The sequence below is a fragment of the Pavona decussata genome, unplaced genomic scaffold (genome assembly GCF_977016875.1).
Source record: "Pavona decussata unplaced genomic scaffold, jaPavDecu1.1 SCAFFOLD_92, whole genome shotgun sequence".
NCBI lineage: Eukaryota > Metazoa > Cnidaria > Anthozoa > Scleractinia > Agariciidae > Pavona > Pavona decussata.
The window spans coordinates 1,546,196-1,568,865 of NW_028145509.1; the positions used below are offsets into that span (position 1 = coordinate 1,546,196).

At 39.1% G+C, this 22,670-nt stretch overlaps 2 protein-coding genes and 1 pseudogene across 4 annotated transcripts in view; 2 read left to right on the plus strand and 1 right to left on the minus strand.

Annotated features, from left to right (window-relative positions):
- The window catches only part of LOC146473783 (uncharacterized), a 158,870-nt gene that overhangs the window by 101,279 nt on the left and 34,921 nt on the right, over window positions 1-22,670 (plus strand). The gene's annotated exons all lie outside the window — the stretch shown is intronic.
- The window catches only part of LOC146473791 (uncharacterized), a 76,479-nt gene that overhangs the window by 37,516 nt on the left and 16,293 nt on the right, over window positions 1-22,670 (plus strand). The gene's annotated exons all lie outside the window — the stretch shown is intronic.
- Window positions 17,969-22,633, minus strand: LOC146473795 (uncharacterized; annotated as a pseudogene).

Genomic DNA, 22,670 nt, shown 5'->3' on the forward strand with positions numbered 1-22,670 from the left:
TTCCTTCAAGAAGTTCCCTTTTAATTCACCGTTTTCAACATCTCAAAATTGGAAAATTTTCGGACCAATGTCCGAGTGAAATTCCCCTACATTATGATAACTTGTTTACTGTGCATTCATGAAAGTTAACAACCTGCCGACCAAGTGAAAATCCCCAGATCGCAATAACTCGTTCTTGCACATGCGTGCATTCATGAGTCAAAAATGGTACAAATTTACAATCAAACATGCCAAATTAGATTTCACCATGGACAGCCAAGTCAGACGTGACTAGATAATTATATCAACCTGGTATTCAGAGTCCTCACATGGTCTGAACACTAAATAAATTATTTTGTTGTGATTGTGAATTTACATGAGTTAGTGCAACTGTCACACATTTAAGCTGTTGAGTCTTCCTAAAGGCTTTCTCTTTTCATTGTTAAATCTGCAAAGGCCATGCAGCCTTTTCTTTCGAAAACTGGATATAATTTGCCAACATGAAAATTCACAAGTGAAGAATTGCAGCTTTTCAAACTTGGTTAGGAAATCTAATCTTTCCTGGCAGTGACAAAAGTGTTTTAAAAGTGTTATCGTCATTTCTTTTTTATTTACTTATAAAGTGTTGTAAACAATTACAAATGTTGCCCACCACAAAATAGCCCAACTAATTGTGAGCAACAATTTGTTAAGTGTTTTCTTCAATAATAAGTAATCGTTATTGTTATTGTTATTGTTATTGTATAGTCATACTTTGTACAATTATGCAAATTTTATAGTACTTTGAAATCACTTACAGTGTAGCTCTGCGCAAAAAAATTACCTTTTGACTTCTCTTACAAAATCAGTCACCTCTAATATATTAATTAATCTCCGAGAAAGATGGTAAATATCAAGGCTAGCATTAAGACTTATATTTTTGGAGAATACAACTCAGATTACCTGTTTAATTGCTATTTGAAATTCAAAATTAGAATTTAGAAGGCCGAAAAAATCAGACGAAAATGTTCATATAAGCTCATATAATGTTCACAAAGCCACAAGGTAACATGTATTATTTAACAGGATTTTAATAAAGTTCTTACCTCACTGTCACATATACATGTATTTTTGTATTCATTCACACACCACATCGTCCATTGCTTCGTCTGTGTCTTCAGTAGGGAAAACTCATCTTCGTCAGCAAATCGAAATTCTCCATTTTTTTCACCTTTTCCTGAGTCAATGTCGAGCACAGAATCATCTCTTCCAGCCACTATCTTTAAATCTCCGCTTTGGATTCGTGAAGCGTAAGAAAAAGTCTCAAAACTCGACCAAATTCAACCAGAAAAGCCGACGTTTGCCAAATTGCGCCAAATGTGGTGACACAGTAGTTACCAGTCCCTAATATCGTTCTGAGAGACTCGACAATGCAACGGGAGAGGCCTGGGGACTAAATCCCAGACAAGTTGCGAGAGTTTGAAGTGTCATTTCGCGTTTAGAAAAAAAAAGAAAGAAAGAAAAACAAAAACGAAAAAAAGTATTTCGGAGCCAAATAAACTCTCCGCTTTTTTGCTTTGGGTGGTAAAGGGTATTCTTTAGAGTGGTGATCAACTTTTGATTTGTTGTTGTGCGAAAACAAAAAGTTAGTAACTAATTCTGATAAATAAATTTCAGTTTTCTACCAAGGTTCGACAGTTGCACTCACAACCACAGCAACAGTTTACAGCATTACGCAGGAAAGTTTTTATTCAGGTCATGTGGGGACTCTGAACAGTTGTCTGAAAAGAAGCGCTTTTTCCACCAAAACGTACACTGTACCTGCCTGGCCTGCATTTGATCGAAACGTACTTACAACTAAGCGCCCTTCACGGCAAAGCTTCATCACCTACATTCACATTAAATCACATCAATGCTACATTTTATTACGCCATCGTGAGGCAGAGTTAGGCATGTTTTTTTCCTTATTTACATTTTGTTTACCACTTCACTCGATTTTCTGAGTCAATCACCTTTGGTCCCCTTAATTTTCCATTTCTCCAGAATCGAAGAAGTGTCTCATCTTTAAAAATTCACTCGCCGTTGCGTTTGTCCTCTTAAAAGCCATAGCATGTTTTACAACATGATTGTCTCACGCCCTTTACAGCAAGGCTTCATCACCCACATTCATATTAAATCAAATGAATGTTACATTTCAACTACGCCATCATGTGGCAGAATTTTCTGTTCTTGGGCTATTATTACCGTTAAATGTTTTGTGCCAAATTTCCCGCCAATTTTTTGCTGTAAAATCTGTTGTTGTCTTTCTTCTCTCTGTCGCAGGATTCAATCGAAATGCACTGGTCTCTTCTTAGCAAGGTATCACCTCTTAAATGAATAATTTGGCCAACATTGTGATAATCACGATTCATCCCTTTGCACAAGAAATTTCTGCGAAGTGCAGTGTAGCCAGACCGTTGGGGAGCTTCCAATGGTAATTATATAATGGGCTCCTGACAAAACATTTGTACATTTTGGTCACCATTTCACCTAACTTTCTGAGTCAAAAAGACTTTTCGATCAGATATGTTACCGAAATAAACAACTAGGTGGCCCTGGTTTTACTTTTCTCATAAATTCCCTGCCCTTTTCTATCGCTGAAGCGTTCATGCATTATACGCAGACATCACGCTTCATTGCACTAAATATTATGGGGACCCTCAAGAACACATGTCAGAACTTCGACTGAATTTGTAAGTCGATTTTTCAACAAAACTAACCGCTAGGTAAATTCTGCACTAAAAGATTATTCTTAAATAACGATCAGTTTTCTGAAAAGGTTGGATAGTTAGTTCATTTTGTCACATAAATTCATCATGACCGGATATAAATATCAACAATCAGTTACACAGCGCGACAAAAAATGTTACCGGTAAGTCCTTACCATGTGGGGACCATCTAGTAACAATTAGGCCCAAAAAAAATTACTTGCATTCGATCGAAACGCACTTACAAGACATTCTTATTTTAAAATTATATCATTTACATTTGTTACGTGATATCGTGAGCAAAATATGTTTCTGTCGAACTGAGTTATCGCAGTCTATCCGTTACAGGATACGATCGAAATGCACTCGTTGTCACTCGTTGAATCCTTTTAGCAAAGCTTCACCTATAAACCAGATTTCAGCAGGGAGAAAAACAAACATTTCAGATCCGCCTACTTTGCGAATGTTCATACCTACGCAAGTACAGCTCCCGAACTTTTGCGAAATTTTAAGCACTTCGCATTTCGTAAGCACATAGGGGTCACAAGTCTTGTACCCGCTTTCCGGTGTTTGTAATCTCGAGCTGTCACTGATGGCGAGAGTTTAGGTGACACTTCACGCGAGAAAAGTCTAGCAGCGTTTTTCATCCCAATTTGTAAAACAAGACTCTTTAAGCCGAAAGCTATTCTAAACAGATATTTTACTGCAACGAACGACTAGGTGGCCCTGTTGTCATTATTTTGTCCAACAATACTGGGAAAACAGCATTGCGCGGGAAATTTTGTGTTCAGAACATGTGGGGACTCTGGAACTACACTGAATTAGGTCGCTATTAATCTCCCGGCCAAAAATTAACTGCATTCAGTATTGAAACGAACTAACTAGTCAGCGCCCTTTACAGCAAGGCTTCATCACCCACATTCATATTAAATCAAATAAATGTTACATTTCAACTACGCCATCATGTGGCAGAATTTTCTGTTCTTGGGCCATTATTTACCGTTAACTTTTTTGTGTCAAATTTCCCGCCAATTTTTTGCTGTAAAATCTGTTGTTGTCTTTCTTCTCTCTATCGCAGGATTCGATCGAAATGCACTGGTCTCTTCTTAGCAAGGTATCACCTCTTAAATGAACTGAATTTGGCCAACATTGTGATAATCACGATTGATCCCTTTGCGCAAGAAATTCTGCCAAGTGTAGCCAGACCATTGGGGAGCTTCCAATGGTAATTATAATGGGCTCCTGACAAAACATTTGTACATTTTGGTCACCATTTCACCTAACTTTCTGAGTCAAAAAGACTTTTCGATCAGATATGTTACCGAAATAAACAACTAGGTAGCCCTGGTTTTACTTTTCTCATAAATTCCCTGCCCTTTTCTATCGCTGAAGCGTTCATGCATTATACGCAGACATCACGCTTCATTGCACTAAATATTATGGGGACCCTCAAGAACACATGTCAGAACTTCGACTGAATTTGTAAGTCGATTTTTCAACGAAACTAACCGCTAGGTAAATTCTGCACTAAAAGATTATTCTTAAATAACGATCAGTTTTCTGAAAAGGTTGGATAGTTAGTTCATTTTGTCACATAAATTCATCATGACCGGATAATATCAACAATCAGTTACACAGCGCGACAAAAAATGTTACCGGTAAGTCCTTACCATGTGGGGACCATCTAGTAACAATTAGGCCCAAAAGAAATTACTTGCATTCGATCGAAACGCACTCAAGAGACATTCATATTTTAAAATTACATCATTTACATTTGTTACGTGATATCGTGAGCAAAATATGTTTCTGTCGAACTGAGTTATCGCAGTCTATCCGTCACAGCCTACGATCGAAATGCACTCGTTGTCACTCGTTGAATCCTTTTAGCAAAGCTTCACCTATAAACCAGATTTCAGCAGGGAGAAAAACAAACATTTCAGATCCGCCTACTTTGCGAATGTTCACACCTACGCAAGTACAGCTCCCGAACTTTTGCAAAATTTTAAGCACTTCGCATTTCGTAAGCACATAGGGGTCACAAGTCTTGTACCCGCTTTCCGGTGTTTGTAATCTCGATCCCAAGCTGTCACTGATGGCGAGAGTTTAAGGTGACACTTTACGCGAGAAAAGTCTAGCAGCGTTTTTCATCCCAATTTGTAAAACAAGACTCTTTAAGCCGACAGCTATTCTAAACAGATATTTTACTGCAACGAACGACTAGGTGGCCCTGTTGTCATTATTTTGTCCAACAATACTGGGAAAACAGCATTGCGCGTGAAATTTTGTTTTCAGAACATGTGGGGACTCTGGAACTACACTGAATTAGGTCGCTATAATCTCCCGGCCAAAAATTAACTGCATTCAGTATTGAAACGAACTAACTAGTCAGCGCCCTTTACAGCAAGGCTTCATCACCCACATTCATATTAAATCAAATGATTGTTACATTTCAACTACGCCATCATGTGGCAGAATTTTCTGTTCTTGGGCCATTATTTACCGTTAAATTTTTTGTGTCAAATTTCCCGCCAATTTTTTGCTGTAAAATCTGTTGTTGTCTTTCTTCTCTCTATCGCAGGATTCAATCGAAATGCACTGGTCTCTTCTTAGCAAGGTATCACCTCTTAAATGAACTGAATTTGGCCAACATTGTGATAATCACGATTGATCCCTTTGCGCAAGAAATTCTGCCAAGTGTAGCCAGACCATTGGGGAGCTTCCAATGGTAATTATAATGGGCTCCTGACAAAACATTTGTACATTTTGGTCACCATTTCACCTAACTTTCTGAGTCAAAAAGACTTTTCGATCAGATATGTTACCGAAATAAACAACTAGGTAGCCCTGGTTTTACTTTTCTCATAAATTCCCTGCCCTTTTCTATCGCTGAAGCGTTCATGCATTATACGCAGACATCACGCTTCATTGCACTAAATATTATGGGGACCCTCAAGAACACATGTCAGAACTTCGACTGAATTTGTAAGTCGATTTTTCAACGAAACTAACCGCTAGGTAAATTCTGCACTAAAAGATTATTCTTAAATAACGATCAGTTTTCTGAAAAGGTTGGATAGTTAGTTCATTTTGTCACATAAATTCATCATGACCGGATAATATCAACAATCAGTTACACAGCGCGACAAAAAATGTTACCGGTAAGTCCTTACCATGTGGGGACCATCTAGTAACAATTAGGCCCAAAAGAAATTACTTGCATTCGATCGAAACGCACTTAAGAGACATTCTTATTTTAAAATTACATCATTTACATTTGTTACGTGATATCGTGAGCAAAATATGTTTCTGTCGAACTGAGTTATCGCAGTCTATCCGTTACAGGATACGATCGAAATGCACTCGTTGTCACTCGTTCCTTTTAGCAAAGGTTCACCTATAAACCAGATTTCAGCAGGGAGAAAAACAAACATTTCAGATTCGGCTACTTTGCGAATGTTCATACCTACGCAAGTACAGCTCCCGAACTTTTGCGAAATTTTAAGCACTTCGCATTTCGTAAGCACATAGGGGTCACAAGTCTTGTACCCGCTTTCCGGTGTTTGTAATCTCGATCCCAAGCTGTCACTGATGGCGAGAGTTTAAGGTGACACTTTACGCGAGAAAAGTCTAGCAGCGTTTTTCATCCCAATTTGTAAAACAAGACTCTTTAAGCCGAAAGCTATTCTAAACAGATATTTTACTGCAACGAACGACTAGGTGGCCCTGTTGTCATTATTTTGTCCAACAATACTGGGAAAACAGCATTGCGCGTGAAATTTTGTTTTCAGAACATGTGGGGACTCTGGAACTACACTGAATTAGGTCGCTATAATCTCCCGGCCAAAAATTAACTGCATTCAGTATTGAAACGCACTAACTAGTCAGCGCCCTTTACAGCAAGGCTTCATCACCCACATTCATATTAAATCAAATGATTGTTACATTTCAACTACGCCATCATGTGGCAGAATTTTCTGTTCTTGGGCCATTATTTACCGTTAACTTTTTTGTGTCAAATTTCCCGCCAATTTTTTGCTGTAAAATCTGTTGTTGTCTTTCTTCTCTCTATCGCAGGATTCGATCGAAATGCACTGGTCTCTTCTTAGCAAGGTATCACCTCTTAAATGAACTGAATTTGGCCAACATTGTGATAATCACGATTGATCCCTTTGCGCAAGAAATTCTGCCAAGTGTAGCCAGACCATTGGGGAGCTTCCAATGGTAATTATAATGGGCTCCTGACAAAACATTTGTACATTTTGGTCACCATTTCACCTAACTTTCTGAGTCAAAAAGACTTTTCGATCAGATATGTTACCGAAATAAACAACTAGGTAGCCCTGGTTTTATTTTTCTCATAAATTCCCTGCCCTTTTTTATCGCTGAAGCGTTCATGCATTATACGCAGACATCACGCTTCATGTACTAAATATTATGGGGACCCTCAAGAACACATGTCAGAATTGTAAGTCGATTTTTCAACGAAACTAACCGCTAGGTAAATTCTGCACCAAAAGATTATTCTTAAATAACGATCAGTTTTCTGAAAAGGTTGGATAGTTAGTTCATTTTGTCACATAAATTCATTATGACCGGATAATATCAACAATCAGTTACACAGCGCGACAAAAAATGTTACCGGTAAGTCCTTACCATGTGGGGACCATTTAGTAACAAGTAGGCCCAAAAAAATTACTTGCATTCGATCGAAACGCACTTATAAGACATTCATATTTTAAAATCACATCATTTACATTTGTTACGTGATATCGTGAGCAAAATATGTTTTGGTCGAACTGAGTTATCGCAGTCTATCCGTTACACTGGATACGATCGAAATGCACTCGTTGTCACTCGTTCCTTTTAGCAAAGCTTCCTCTCTTAAAGCTTCACCTATAAACCAGATTTCAGCAGGGAGAAAAACAAACATTTCAGATTCGGCTACTTTGCGAATGTTCATACCTACGCAAGTACAGCTTCCGAACTTTTGCGAAATTTTAAGCACTTCGCATTTCGTAAGCACACGGGGGTCACAAGTCTTGTACCCGCTTTCCGGTGTTTTATAAGCTGTCACTGATGGCGAGAGTTTGAGGTGACACTTCAAGCGAGAAAAGTCTAGCAGCGCTTTTCATCACAATTTGTAAAACAAGACTTTTGGAGCCGAAAGCTATTCTAAACAGATATTTTACTGCAACGAACGACTAGGGGCCTCTGTTGTCATTTTTCCAATAATAGAAAACAGCATTGCGCGAGAGAATTTGCGTTTAGAACATGTGGGGACTCTGGAACTACACTGAATTAGGTCGCTATATCTCCCGGCCAAAAATTAACTGCATTCAGTATTGAAACGCACTTACTAGTCAGCGCCTTTTACAGCAAGGCTTCATCACCTACATTCATATTAAATCAAATGAATGTTACATTTCAACTACGCCATCATGTGGCAGAATTTTCTGTTCTTGGGCCATTATTTACCGTTAACTTTTTTGTGTCAAATTTCCCGCCAATTTTTTTTACTGTAAAATCTGTTGTTGTCTTTCTTCTCTCTATCGCAGGATTCGATCGAAATGCACTGGTCTCTTCTTAGCAAGGTATCACCTCTTAAATGAACTGAATTTGGCCAACATTGTGATAATCACGATTGATCCCTTTGCGCAAGAAATTCTGCCAAGTGTAGCCAGACCATTGGGGAGCTTCCAATGGTATTATTATAATGGCTCCCGACAAAACATTTGTACATTTTGGTCACCATTTCACCCAACTTTCTGAGTCAAAAAGCCTTTGTGATCAGATATGTTACCGAAATAAACAACTAGGTGGCCCTGGTTTTATTTTCTCATAAATTCCCAGTCTTTTTCTATCGCTGAAGCGTTCATGCATTATACGCAGACATCACGCTTCATTGCACTAAATATTATGGGGACCATCCCGAACACTTGTCAGAGCTTCGACTGAATTTGTAAGTCGATTTTTCAACGAAACTAACCGCTAGGTAAATTCTGCACTAAAAGATTATTCTTAAATAACGATCAATTTTCTGAAAAGGTTGGATAGTTAGTTCACTTTGTCATATAAATTCATCATGATGATGATAATAACAATCCGTTACACAGCGCGACAGAAAATGTTTCCAGTATGTCCAGACCATGTGGGGACCATCTAGTAACAAGTAGGCCCGAAAAAAATTACCTACATTCGATCAAAACGCACTTACTAGACATTCATATTTTAAAATTACATCATTTACATTTGTTACGTGATATCGTGAGCAAAATTTGTTACTGTCGAAGTTATCGCAGTCTATCTGTCACAGGATTCGATCGAAATGGACTCGTCCCTTATAGCAATGCTTCATCTATTAAAGCTATTATTTGGTCAGACTTTGTGATAATCGCAATTGCTACATTTGCCCTAGAAATTTTGCAGAGTGTAGCCAGACCACTAGTGAAACAGAACAGCTCCACATTTTGGTCACCATGCATTTCAGCCGATTTTCCGAGTCGAAAAAGGCTTTTCGATCAGATACTTAACAGAAACGAGCAATTAGGTGGCCCTGGTTTTATTATCATTTTTTTTGAAAGATAAATTTCCTTCAGTTTACCTGTCGGCGACTTGTTCATTGTGACATTGTGTTATACGCACCGGTGGATGTCGAGAAAAAACAAATCCGGTTTTTCGTCACAGTTTTATCCGAATTTCTGAGTCAAATTGTTCGCCTAAACTAACGACTAGGTAAATTATGAACACCTCAGCCTATAACATAGCGATCTGTTTTCATAAAAGGCTCCTTAGTTTCACTTCACAGCATAAATTCACCATAATAATCACAGCAATCAGTTAATTACACTGCGTGAAAAAGTTTTCTGTTCAGACCCTTGTGGGGACCCTATTTAACAGTAGGCTCTAAATCCCCCAAAACGTATTCAACAGGACAACGTAGCGCAGAGAATTAACAACTTAGGGTCCTTAGGGACATAAGGATTTATAGCTTACCCGTATAGCCTAGCTAAGCGTTCCTCGTGAACTGCTCTGCTGTGTGGTACATGTAATGCGTCACCGAACCGACAACAAAAAAATTCTAGCCAAAATACTTGGCAGTAGAGATAATTCACTGTCACGAAGTAACATTTTGCACTTGGTTCAGATCTTATCTACATTAATGGAACAGGTATTTATATGCATGGGGACTCGAATAAAGCATTATCTTAGTAAATCCATTGATAAATTCATTGTAATGTCTCAGATAAAAAAAGTCCTTTCATCTTTCTTATCTTTGAACAAGTTTCAATCACCTTTGGTCCCCTTAATTTTCCATTGCTCCAGAATCGGAGAAGTGGGGACCGTACTATACAAACAAAAAAAATTCTCCTTTAATCTTTCTTATCTTTGAAAGTTCACCGGCTGGCGGTTGCGTTGGTCCTCTTAAGTCCGTAGCATGTTTTCACAACATTGGCTCACGGACACACAAGATAACATTAAAGTCAAACGGAAAAAACTGAGCTGTCAGCCAAAAACAAACCGCCAGTGAACGTTGAGTCAACCTATTTAGCTAATGGAAGCATTTTCAGCCCTTTGCCACCTTTTCCTTCACATGTGGCTGTTTTGGCTTGCATTGTTTTCCTTATCAGCAAAGCAAAATTAACCAATGGTTCACTCTTCCTTCTGAAAGTAATTAAGCTGCGAGAACAAGATCACGTCAACCTTGATCAAAATGACGTGAAAAGAAATTTTCGTTATTAACTCAGAAGAACACGACGGTTCGTTTCTCAGAATATCTTTTAGGACGTGTTTTACAGATAATACTAGACATTTCTTTGGCGAAACATAATTTATTGTTTAGAGTATGAAACTAGTATCAGTTATTCGAGATTATAAAACGGAGCTCGAGTTAAATTGACTTCGAGAATACGAATGCAGCAACAATATTGTTCTGCAGGGAATAAACGTTTGAGACTAACAAATCGTTTCAAAAACCTTTACAAGAACCACCATCAAACTAGCATCGAAAAGCGATCTCCTGCGATGAAGTGACCAGCCTAGCATCACCAGATTTAAGCAGGGAGAAAATCAAACATTTTAGATCCAGCTACTGTGCGAATGTTCATACCTGCACATGTACAGCTCCCAATTTTTTTTTTTGCGAGATTTTAAGCACTTCGCGTTTCGTAAGCACACAGGGGTAACAAGTCATGTACCCGCTTCCCGGTGTTTATAATCCGGATCCTAAGCTGACTCATGGCGAGAGTTTGAGGTGACACTTCAAGCGAGAAAAGTCTAGCAGCGCTTTTCATCACAATTTGTAAAACAAGACTTTTGGAGCCGAAAGCTATTCTAAACAGATATTTTACTGCAACGAACGACTAGGGGGCTCTGTTGTCATTTGTCCAATAATAGAAAACAGCATTGCGCGAGACAATTTGCGTTTAGAACATGTGGGGACTCTGGAACTACACTGAATTAGGTCGCTATATCTCCCGGCCAAAAATTACCTGCGTTCAGTATCGAAACGCACTTACTAGTTAGCGCCCTTTACAGCAAGGCGTCATCACCTACATTGATATTAAATCACATGAATGTTACATTTTAATTACGCCATCGTGTGGCAGAATTTTGTGTTCTTGGGCCATTATTTACCGTTAAATTTTTTGTGTCAAATTTCCCGCCAATTTTTTACTGTAAAATCTGTTGTTGTCTTTCTTCTCTCTATCGCAGGATTCGATCGAAATGCACTCGTCTCTTCTTTGCAAGGTGTCACCTCTTAAATGAATAATTTGGCCAACATTGTGATAATCACGATTGATCCCTTTGCGCAAGAAATTCTGACTAGTGTAGCCAGACCCGTGGGGAGCTTACGAATGATAAAACAAAATATTTGTACATTTTGGTCACCATTTCACCCAACTTTCTGAGTCAAAAAGCCTTTTTGATCAGATATGTTAGCGAAATGAACAACTAGGTGGCCCTGGTTTTATTTGTCTCATAAATTCCCTGCCCTTTTCTTTCGCTGAAGCGTTCATGCATTATACGCAGATATCACGCCTCATGCACTAAATATTATAGGGTCCCTCGCGAACACATAATAATAATAATAATAATAATAATAATAATAATAATAATAATAATAAAAAGAAGAAGAAGAAGAAGAAGAAGAAGAAGAAGAAGAAGAAGAATCGTTATTGTGCTCTATTGTGCTTTCAGATGTCTGAACTGCGACTTAGCTCTTTTTCACCTTACCTCAGTCCTATATGTAGAGTCTTCTTTTCTATTTGCCATGTTCCTGACTCCCACCCTCTTTTTCGATTACTCCTGCTCGCATTTTGTACTTTTTATCTGGGTGCCCACATTTGTGCGACTCCCGCTACCCGCCCTTAGGGCTCTCGCCTGATTACATGTATAAAGGACACCAAAAGAAGTAAGTTAAGGCGACATTCAAATGAATCAGGTTTCCCTCAAAGCATACTATAAATGCAATAACACAGGGAAGAAGGAATACAAAAGGATTCTTAGAGAAGCTGTTCGATGGTTTTACTTAATATGTTTGTATTAACTTAAACAATCTTTTAACATATTGAAATATGTTAATTAGCGAGGGCTTTGTACAGGAACAGAAAAGTTTCACTTCGTGCAAGTACTATTTTGGAAAAGAGGTCAAGAGAGAGTAGAGAAGAGTAAAGAAGAGAGAGTAGCAACTTCTGTCATATTTGTAGTAATAATCATTATCTGAACCACCTCGAGTTACGGAAACTGGTAGTAAGTTACTGGACTCAATTATTACCAACTTTGCGCTCTTTTTGTACAATCATTGTTTTATTTTTGCCAAAATTGGGGCTTCTCTTATAGAGAGGGATTGTTAAACGCACAGGTTTGGGATTTGTCGAATCAAAGGTCAAGGCATTAATAATCATACTTTTTTGTCTTTATTCGTTCTGATCAATGTAAACATCAATACCATCAACAGGATATGCCGGAGGTTATCCCTATCGAGGGTATCTCCTTATTAAATCAAAGCAATTCAACTCAAATCAAATGTTAGTTTTTGATGAGAGGGGAAAACCGGAGTACCCGGGGAAAAATCTAACCCGCGATCAGGCCATTGGCGATTGGTGGAAGGCGAGTGCTCTGACACTGCGCCAATCCTACTCTACAGAGTTGTGACTGGTAGAGATGCCTATAGACGACTGTAATGATGTTCACGCTGCTTACCGGGCCTTGTTTCAGCGATTCGCAAAACTGTTGATAAAAAACATCTGTTAGAAGACTGTGACTATCCGTCCAAAGTACAAACCGTTAATGTATGGCGACGTTCGAAATGCGATTGCTAAAATTAACAAAGAGTTCGTTTGGGTCATCCAAGTCAATTAGATCATCCAACTCAGTTGGATCATCCAAGTCAATTGAGTCAGTTGTGTCCTTAAAGTCAGTTGGATCATCCAAGTCAATTGGATTATCCAAGTCAGTTGGATCATCCTTGTCAATTACGTCATTTGGGTCGTTAAGGCCTTTTTAGTCCTTGTGACCTTTGTTTTTGACCATTGACCTTGAAACTTGGTGACCATGTAGTTCTTGACGGTTTAACTTAGGTCAAGGGGGGAAGTGATCAGAGATCAAAAGCCAGGAGAGTCAAAAGTGACTTTTTTTCTGGGTCAGAATGCCTCTCAACAAATTTGAAGTTGAGAACATGTTCTTAGAGAGGATGATGAGAAAGAGAGCGCCAGATTAGCACTCGTGACCTTTGCTTTTAACTTGTGACCTTGAAACTTGGTGACCGTATTGCCCTTGACGAGTGGACTTAGCTCAATAAATAAAAAGGTCAAAGGTTCAAAGCAAAGGTCATGGGGCGTATTTTTCTTCCTCCTGACCTTTGGTTTTGACTTTTCACCTTGTGGCTAAAGTATAGTAGGCTTCTTCATGCTTTTAACATCTCCTCCAATTTTCATGGTCATTGATTAAAACCCGAGCTCAGGAGAGTGAAAAGTAGTTTTTTTTCTAGGAAAAGATACGATGCGTTTTTAGTCCCTGTGACCTTTGCTTTTGACCGTTGACCTTGAAACATGGTGACCATATAGTCCTTCACGGTTGAACTTAGGTCAAGGAGGAAATCAGTCAAAGGTCAAAAGCCATGGATGTGGCTTTTATTTTTCTTTCCCCTGACCTTTGGTTTTGACATTTGACCTTGTTGCTAACGTATGTTAGGCTTTTTCATGCTGTTAACGTCTCATCCAATTTTCATGGTCATTGATTAAAATTCAAAACCAGGAGAGTCAAAAGTGCCTTTTATATATGGGTCAGAATGCCTCTTCACAAATTTGAAGTTGGGAACATGTCCTTAGAGCGGATGATGAGAAAGAGAGCGCCAGATTAGCACTTGTGACCTTTGCTTTTAACTTGTGACCTTGAAACTTGGTGACCGTATTGCCCTTGACGAGTGGACTTAGCTCAATAAATAAAAAGGTCAAAGGTTAAAAGCAAAGGTCATGGGGCGTATTTTTCTTCCTCCTGACCTTTGGTTTTGACTTTTCACCTTGTCGCTAAAGTATGGTAGGCTTGTTTATGCTTTTAACATCTCCTCCAATTTTCATGGTCATTGATTAAAACTCGAGCTCAGGAGAGTGAAAAGTAGTTTTTTTCTAGGAAAAGATACGATGCGTTTTTAGTCCCTGTGACCTTTGCTTTTGACCGTTGACCTTGAAACATGGTGACCATATAGTCCTTCACAGTTGAACTTAGGTCAAGGAGGAAATCAGTCAAAGGTCAAGAGCCATGGACGTGGCTTTTATTTTTCTTTCCCCTGACTTTTGGTTTTGACATTTGACCTTGTTGTTAACGTATGTTAGGCTTTTTCATGCTGTTAACGTCTCATCCAATTTTCATGGTCATTGATTAAAATTCAAAACCAGGAGAGTCAAAAGTGCCTTTTATATGGGTCAGAATGCCTCTTCACAAATTTGAAGTTGGGAACATGTCCTTAGAGAGGATGATGTGAAAGAGAGCGCCAGATTAGCACTTGTGACCTTGAAACTTGGTGACCGTATTGCCCTTGACGAGTGGGCTTAACTCAGGAGGTAAAAAGGTCAAAGCCGGTTAAAAGCAAAGGTCGTGGGGCATATTTTTCTTCCTCCTGACCTTCGGTTTTGACTTTTCACCTTGTCGCTAAAGTATGGTAGGCTTCTTTATGCTGTTAACATCTCCTCCAATTTTCATGGTCATTGATTAAAACCCAAGCTTGAGAGTGAAAAGTAGTTTTTTTCTGAGTCAGAATGTCTCTTCACAAATTTGAAGTTGGGAACATGTCCATAGAGGGGATGATGAGAAAGAACGGGCAAGATTAGCATAATTAATTTGCACTAATCTGCAAAATGGAAGTCACCATGATACGTTTTGTCTGGGTTGGAATGCCACTTTTCGCCAATGTGGAGTTAGCAACGATGAGAAAGGCCGGGTAGTTTACCGATCTGCATCAATCTGCCAATTTTCACCAATTTGGAAAATACGTTAGGCATGTCTTTAAAGACAGTGACGCGAAAGTGCGGGCTACATTTGTACAATTTTGTTGGATCGGCAAAATGGGCCATTCTACGAAAGACCATGATGACAAATCTCCGGCAAGATTAACACAAATCGTCACTTTCATTTGGGATAAAGTAGGCTTCTAGAGAGTTACGCTATAAGAAATTGAACCGAAATAGTATTTTCTTGTCGCATTTCCGAAATCGACCGTTCCGTAAAATTATCCCACTTCTCTTAAATTTAGACTGTCTGTTCCATGACATTTTAATTCAACGAAAACGTTTAGTTTTTACACGAGCACAGGTTGAATTAAGCTCAGTCAGGATAACAACGTGTATTTACATTGTAAATGTAAACAAGAGCAAAATCACCGACACTTGTTATCAGTTCATCCGTGATACGAGTCATTTTGCTTGTTTTGGAATTTGTCGAATTGACGAATTTTTATATAAGAGGTATTTGTGTTGATAGATCTGAAGTTTTAACGGTCGGGTCTAACAAATAGATTCCATTTGGCCGTGCGCGCCCTACTGCTGAACGTGGAGAAGACGTCAAAATATGGCAAGAACAAAGAAGTACGCTAATGAATCTCAGGCGAGTAGCGTGTCTGATATTATTGCCGCATTTTGACATCTTCTATGCGGTACACACGGTCCCCGAATGGAATGAATTTGTTATATACCTTAATGCTAAGATTCTCTAAAGTGAGCTTCATACCAAGTGCTTTCACAAACGTTGTAAACTGTAAAGAACTTCTTAGGATGAAGAAGTTGCAAATTAGCATACTGAACTTCAAAGAAGTTTGGAAACAGCTTTCTCAAAGTAACCTTTATTCTACTAGCACATTTCTACTTCCAAAAAATCGACCGCGTGATGTTGTTCATCGTCGACTATTCCTGCATTTTCTCACAGACAAACGTGGGGACAGATTTCATCCGTTTTGTCTGACGAAAAACATTCTAGCTTGTTAGCACACAAAAGGCCCTATATCCCATTGATCTGGTCCAAGACGTTTTGTTTGTTGTTGTCTCGGACGACAAGCAAATTTTCGGGAAAAAATAACTTCGTCCTGCCACAGTGACGACATTCGTGCGTGCGTCTGTACTATAATTACCCACTTCTCTAGACCAATCCGAAGCGAGGTTTTCACTCTTAATTGCAGGAAATATGGTAAATACCTGGAAAGTTGAATAGACTATTACAATTCTTACAGTGTACTTATTAATATATGTTATTGTGTTTAAGGCGGACGAGCAGCCCCCTAGTAGGGTAAGTGCAATGGCTGTAGGACATAACATCTAATGGCGAAGAAGTGCAATACCAGAGAGAAGGGTCCGCACACAAACAGGGGGACACCGGTCGACAACCGCGCTGGGGAGTCGAACCCCACCCCTTTAAAAAAAAAATCTGCAAACATTGTGCCACAAAGGCACGCAAAACGGAAACAAAAATCACTGCACAGTAGACCAACAAAGGACACCAAGCGCTAGCAATCTTACGAAACGGATACAAACAAGAACATTACGAATAGTTACTAAACAGTGTGTACAACCGGTGAAGGCGACACAGAAAGCAAATATTAACACATAACAAAAACAATAACTGTACAAGTGTTGACGAGCAAAGGAAGCAACATCCCAGTTGCTTCCCCGACAGTCAAACATCACAGTTAACAAAGCTGCACAGTCATATGATTGTCGATGAGATAGAGCATGCCAGATAGGATGTTCTGGTTGATTGGCATAACTAACAATGCACGCCGGCCGGGAGAAGGCTGAGTATGAAAACCAGTAAGAAGTGTTGGAAGTGACTTTGAGAACAGGGCTGGAGGATGACTACTGTCCCAAGCTTGGACCTATCTTACGCAGGTTTCCACTTAAAAGGTAATAAAGGAAAGATTGGCGTAGGTGTCATCCTGCAAACCTAGCACGGTCTGGCTGGCATGTACAAATTGGTCTAAGCTCTCCTGCTGCCCCAATAACACTTCGGCACCATGGAGGCCATGTTGATGAGTATCCACCAAGACAATAAAGCAGTTTTCGATGGGCATAAAGAGGACCGTCTTCTCGTTAGCTATTAGCAAGGCAGCATGGCCGTGGTTACGGGTACGCAACTTTCGTAACTGGAACAACAAAGTTGTGGGCGCATGTTCATCAAAAACGCTTACCGGCAAAGGGAGGTCAACAGAAGCACTAACACTTCGCTCTACAATGATAGCAGCCTCCGCTGCTGACAGGAAACGCTGTGGCAAGCTATGGCGACAACTATCGTGAAACCGGTTACCAATTCTGATCACAGCACACATAAGCACAACCCACAGCGGAGATAACAGAGGCACTGATTGCAGGTCAAGGCGCTGACAGTATACTTCATGAGCAAAGATGAGCGCAATGACACTGCAAGCATAGCTACCATTACGCCCGTCGAGTGTTGATTGGCTAATCTCTACAGGAAATTTCCATTCTATCAGGTTGCTATGCGGCAGATTTTCCCCAGTGACTTCAAGATCCTCCCCTGCGGTGGGCTGATCGATGTCTACACGTTCGTCATCAGAAATTGCACCATTATCGACATCGTCCTCGACATCATCATCATCTTTCTCTTCGTTTTCACCATCTTGGATATCAAGGGATTCCTCGAAGCTGATACCTGACAGAGCGGCTTTGAATGAGGTTGCTGCACTGACCAGTTGAAGTTTACAGAACGCGATCCCCTTTTTGACACACGCCAACTTTCCTTCAATTACTCTTGTGTTTTGAGACTCAGTTGTTTACCTGGCTATCTCCACCTAAACGTAAAAGAGTAAAAAAAATCTTTATTAGCCAAAATGATTTCCAGCTAGAGACAAGTGCTAAAAGGTTTTGCAATTCTTAGCATACACTTTCTGACTGCACAGACTCTTCACCAGGCTCGAGCGGCATCTCAACGTCAAATTCACGGGGAGGATCTTGAAAAACTGGGAGAAAAAAAGAAGAAAAGCAGTTGGAAATATATATTTCATTCAAAGACAATGCTACTCAACATGAATGTAAAACATTGAATTCATTTGAATCAAACTGGCTAACTGTCGAGGCTGTCCTTCAACTCATCTGCAATCCTCTGAAGCTGAGGCATAGCAACCTCCATGTAGAATTTTATGAAGTGGGCCATCTCCATTTTGACCAGGGAAACTTCTTCCTCCCATCGCTTTGTCATTTCAAACTTTTCAACGATTAATCTCTTGATACGTACTGGTGTATCTATAGGAACATCAATAATTGAGCAAATAGAGAAAGAGCGAAGTTTAGCACCCTATTTAAGTAAAAACGGTTGTATTGCTATGAGGGCTATAACAAGCAATAAGCCTAATTGACAAGGGCCTGTTCAACCATGGTAATTGGTCAGGTAAGTTGTTACCCTGTAATATGAGTACTGGTTCCAACACTTTAAACACAAACAAACGTTAAATTTCACACGGGTAACACTACAAGTTGGCCATACAGAAAATGTTAAAGGTTTGCTTGGGCAACTTCTGCATCAAGGTTACTCAAATAACAAGCTGTTTCGGCCTATTTGGGCCTCATCAGCACGGCGCAGCAAGATCACCCAGTCTGAATTAGTAAATCAGCAAACTGAGCAATTAGCAGCCGTGGACAGCAATCAGTATAGTTAGCTATGCCTACCTTTTACCAACGATAAATAAATAGTTCACCTGCATTATTTCCCCTGGGGAAGTTTCCAGTCATGATATCTGCAACTGTACATGGGTTAGGGTCAGCATCTTGGTTTCCTGCTGCCTCTTCATTGTACTGCTGCACCCGAGATGTTAGCTTTGCCTTGTCAGCGGATATTTTTGATCGCAGTTTGGATCGTTGTTTTGATGACTCTAAAAAAAAACTAAGGGAGAAATTCTCAAGGAAAAATATGTTAGTAGCTAACATAATATGTTACATATTTTTTTATTCCTAACCCCCAGCCCTTATTAGAAAAAAGTCATGCACTTACCTGCCAATTTGCTCATTAAACGAGTGGTCTGTTCAATAGATGACGCCAACATTTCAATTTCATCTTGAAGCCGAATGCTGCTGGTAGCGCTATGCAAGGCTTCTATTTCTAACAAACAGTAATTTTGATGTGTCAGTACACTAACCATTGGTAATGCAATACACCATGATCCATAGTTAATGCGGCAGAACATGGCCTTACCTATCTTTTGCATGCTTACTGTGCCTTTTGCAGAATGTTGTGGTTTTGCTTCCATAAATCATAGCACAGGAAGCTTTAGAAACTAACTGATAGGTGGGTTTTGATCCCATTTGTTTGATTGATGGCAATGAACAATGTAACCGTAGGTTGTGATTTGAATTTCGGATTCAGCATGTTTTGAAAGGTGCGGTAAACAAACTAGGACATTTTCCTTGCTCATAATTTGCACATCGAATAATTGTCAAACTCGAAATGCATGACAACAACCCACAATATCAATTTTACCTTGTGCATGACAAACAACAATGTTCTTCCACTCGTCTGCCTTAGATTGAACTGATGGTACATTATATGCAACAAGAACTTTAGTGAATTCTTTGTCTGATTCACTTTGCATCTTAACAGCCTAGCACACCAAAGATAAGAAGAAAATATGAGGTCATTCTGAAGCTAACAACACATTGTATTTTCGTATATTAACCTGAATTGAATAACCTTTAACTTTATTAACCTTTAATATAACAATGGAATGGAATATTATTCATGAATTGTTTTAGCAATTACATCATTGACTCTCAATTTCTATGTGCAATAGTTGATTTGGGCTGTGCCTTCATGTTCCCTTGTCAACTTTTGCAGTGTAAAATCTTCAGCTCACGATCTAAATATCAAATAATATAATTGTGTATGTGTATTTAGTGTTGGGGGTGGGGGTGGGGGTGGGTCAAAAAGCATACTCACACGAGTGTATCGCTTTGCAAGACTCTGCACCATGCCAATAATTTTCCTCCTGTTCTATGACAGGGCATGCTCAGTAATGAGCTCTTCCCGATCTGGAAGATTTACATCACATTTGTTTACAATGATGTTCTACATCGTGTATCTTCTTTCATGACTAGTATATAACTTCTTTAGTTTCCACTCACTCTCAGGAAGCATGTGCTTGGTGGTGTTTCCACATCGCGACATGTGAGAGTTGATCTGTTCTACTTTTTCACCAGTGGAACATGCACTTCCATCTTGCCATCGACCACCCCATATAACCTGAATGATAAAATCTGTCTAAGTAGATTGATAATGTAAATACTGATACACAGACTTGCAATATTAAAATGATTTTGCAGAACAAGGGTGGTCCAGGTAGGATAATTACCATTCAAACATTTGTTTTGAATGATAATTATAAGTACTTGCATTAGGTGGTGTGTAGGGTGAGGCATTCCCTTGCACTTGATAAACATAAGTTTACCTGGCATGTCCAATTGTGAGCCTTGGCATGCATGACGGACAAGGCAGGTTTCATGTCACTTCCATCAAGACCACCAGCCTTTCTCGCCCACTTCCAGTACTTGCAAACTATATCCTCCCAAAAATACATGACACCAGCTGGTATCATTTTTTTGAGATGGATCTAGTTTGCATAACCATACAATTCCCCCTGAAACATATTCACTGCCCACTGGGCCAAGCCATGCTTACAACCTGAAAATAAAGGACTTTCTTGTCAATACAGTTATAGATCAGCCAGATTTAAATTAAGGTAAAAGATTGATCATTGTTTCATTTCAGTTTCACCTGCTATCTCCAGTCCAGTCTCATCCAATTTGGCTGACTTTCTGCCTCTGTTGTTGGCCGCCCGCCAGTGGGAATCTCCACATCTATTATCACTATCCTGTAAACAATGCAAACACAAAAACAGCTGCCTTATCACATCAGCTAAGTTTTATACACTGTCAAATTAACAGCACAGGTATTTATCTCTTGGTCAGTAGGAAAACAATTTACAAGTGAAAATTGGATATTCAAACTGACATGCATTAGCAAATAAGAAATAGCACACAATAACTTGACACTACATCAAAACAAAGGACAGAGCAAAGCCATTGGTGTCCTTATTAGATCACAGGGAGAAGAGTTTAAATGAATTTTAGATCTCTGAGTAAAAGTGAAATGTATGTTAAAAATAGAGGTGTTCAGATTACAATTTTTTTTGGTAATAAGAGCTTTGATATGACTTAGTAAAAAAGGACAATCAAGTGTGAGAAGCAACAAAACCACTGGGCCTATGTTAAAAAAAATAATGCTACATGCATGATTCTACTACATGCTAAAACAGCTGACAGACCTTAGATTTTGGCTGCTTTGCATAAACTGTTTTCATGTGATAGTCAACATCCTTATTATTGGCAATAAACACATCACCATAATAAGATGGCCTTCTTTGACTGCAAACAATGGTAGGATTATTATAATACATTTATATATATTTTTCAAAAATAAAGACAAAAACATGTTTCTTTGTTAGACAACTATATCTTGATCATATTATTATTATGTTAAATCAAATGCTTTCTGAGATTAATCGATTTTGCTGCTACAGGTATTAAAACACAAATACAGGTGATATATACAACTGTAATAATAGATTTCATGACCTACCTTCCTGATGACTGGTAACGATACAATTTCATGTTACCATCAACATGACAGGAATGCTGCCTGATAGAGCATGTAGGACAGTTTGACCAATCCATGCCTTGAAGTTGACTGAGTTCATATTGGCAAAACTTCCACTCTTTAAATGAGCGACGGAAAGTTGAAGGATTGATTGTTGGCTCCTGCAAAACAGAACCCAACAAAACAATGAAACCAGTGCCCAATATGTTCAGTATATACTCAGAACTTTGTAGTTACAATGATAATGAAAGATAAGTCAGCCATAAAGAAACAATCAATTTTTGCATAAGCGGTGTTGCATGCATCACTTTGGAGATTCAACACAATAAATCTGAGTGATGTACTATTGTAAACTAATCCTTGCAAAACATACAATAAATAATAGCTAATAAATGACAAAGCTAGGTTACCAAATGATAAAGCAGGAGAAAAGAACAACACAGTCTGAATTGAAAGTGTATAAGCTCTCATATGCATTAGTGTGTTTATAAATTATTCGTCCCAAACACCTGCTACATTGGATAAAGAATTGGAATGAGCTATAAACAGTACCCGTCCTTTCATCCTAGACACATCCTCGAGTGCTCTGATAAATGACGTTTCAGACGTCCCTGGCATTCTCTTCTGGAGCGATTCCCAAAGCTGAAAAAGTCCCTGATCAAACACATAGCTTGTATCAGTACTAGTAGGACTTCCAGGCCAATACCCTGCTTGGACAACATCAGCTAGTGTCCAGGATGGAGCCACAACGTTGCAACTCTTGCAGTGGATTACAGATTTGCTTAAATCGAACCGACCTAGAGGTACACAGAAACA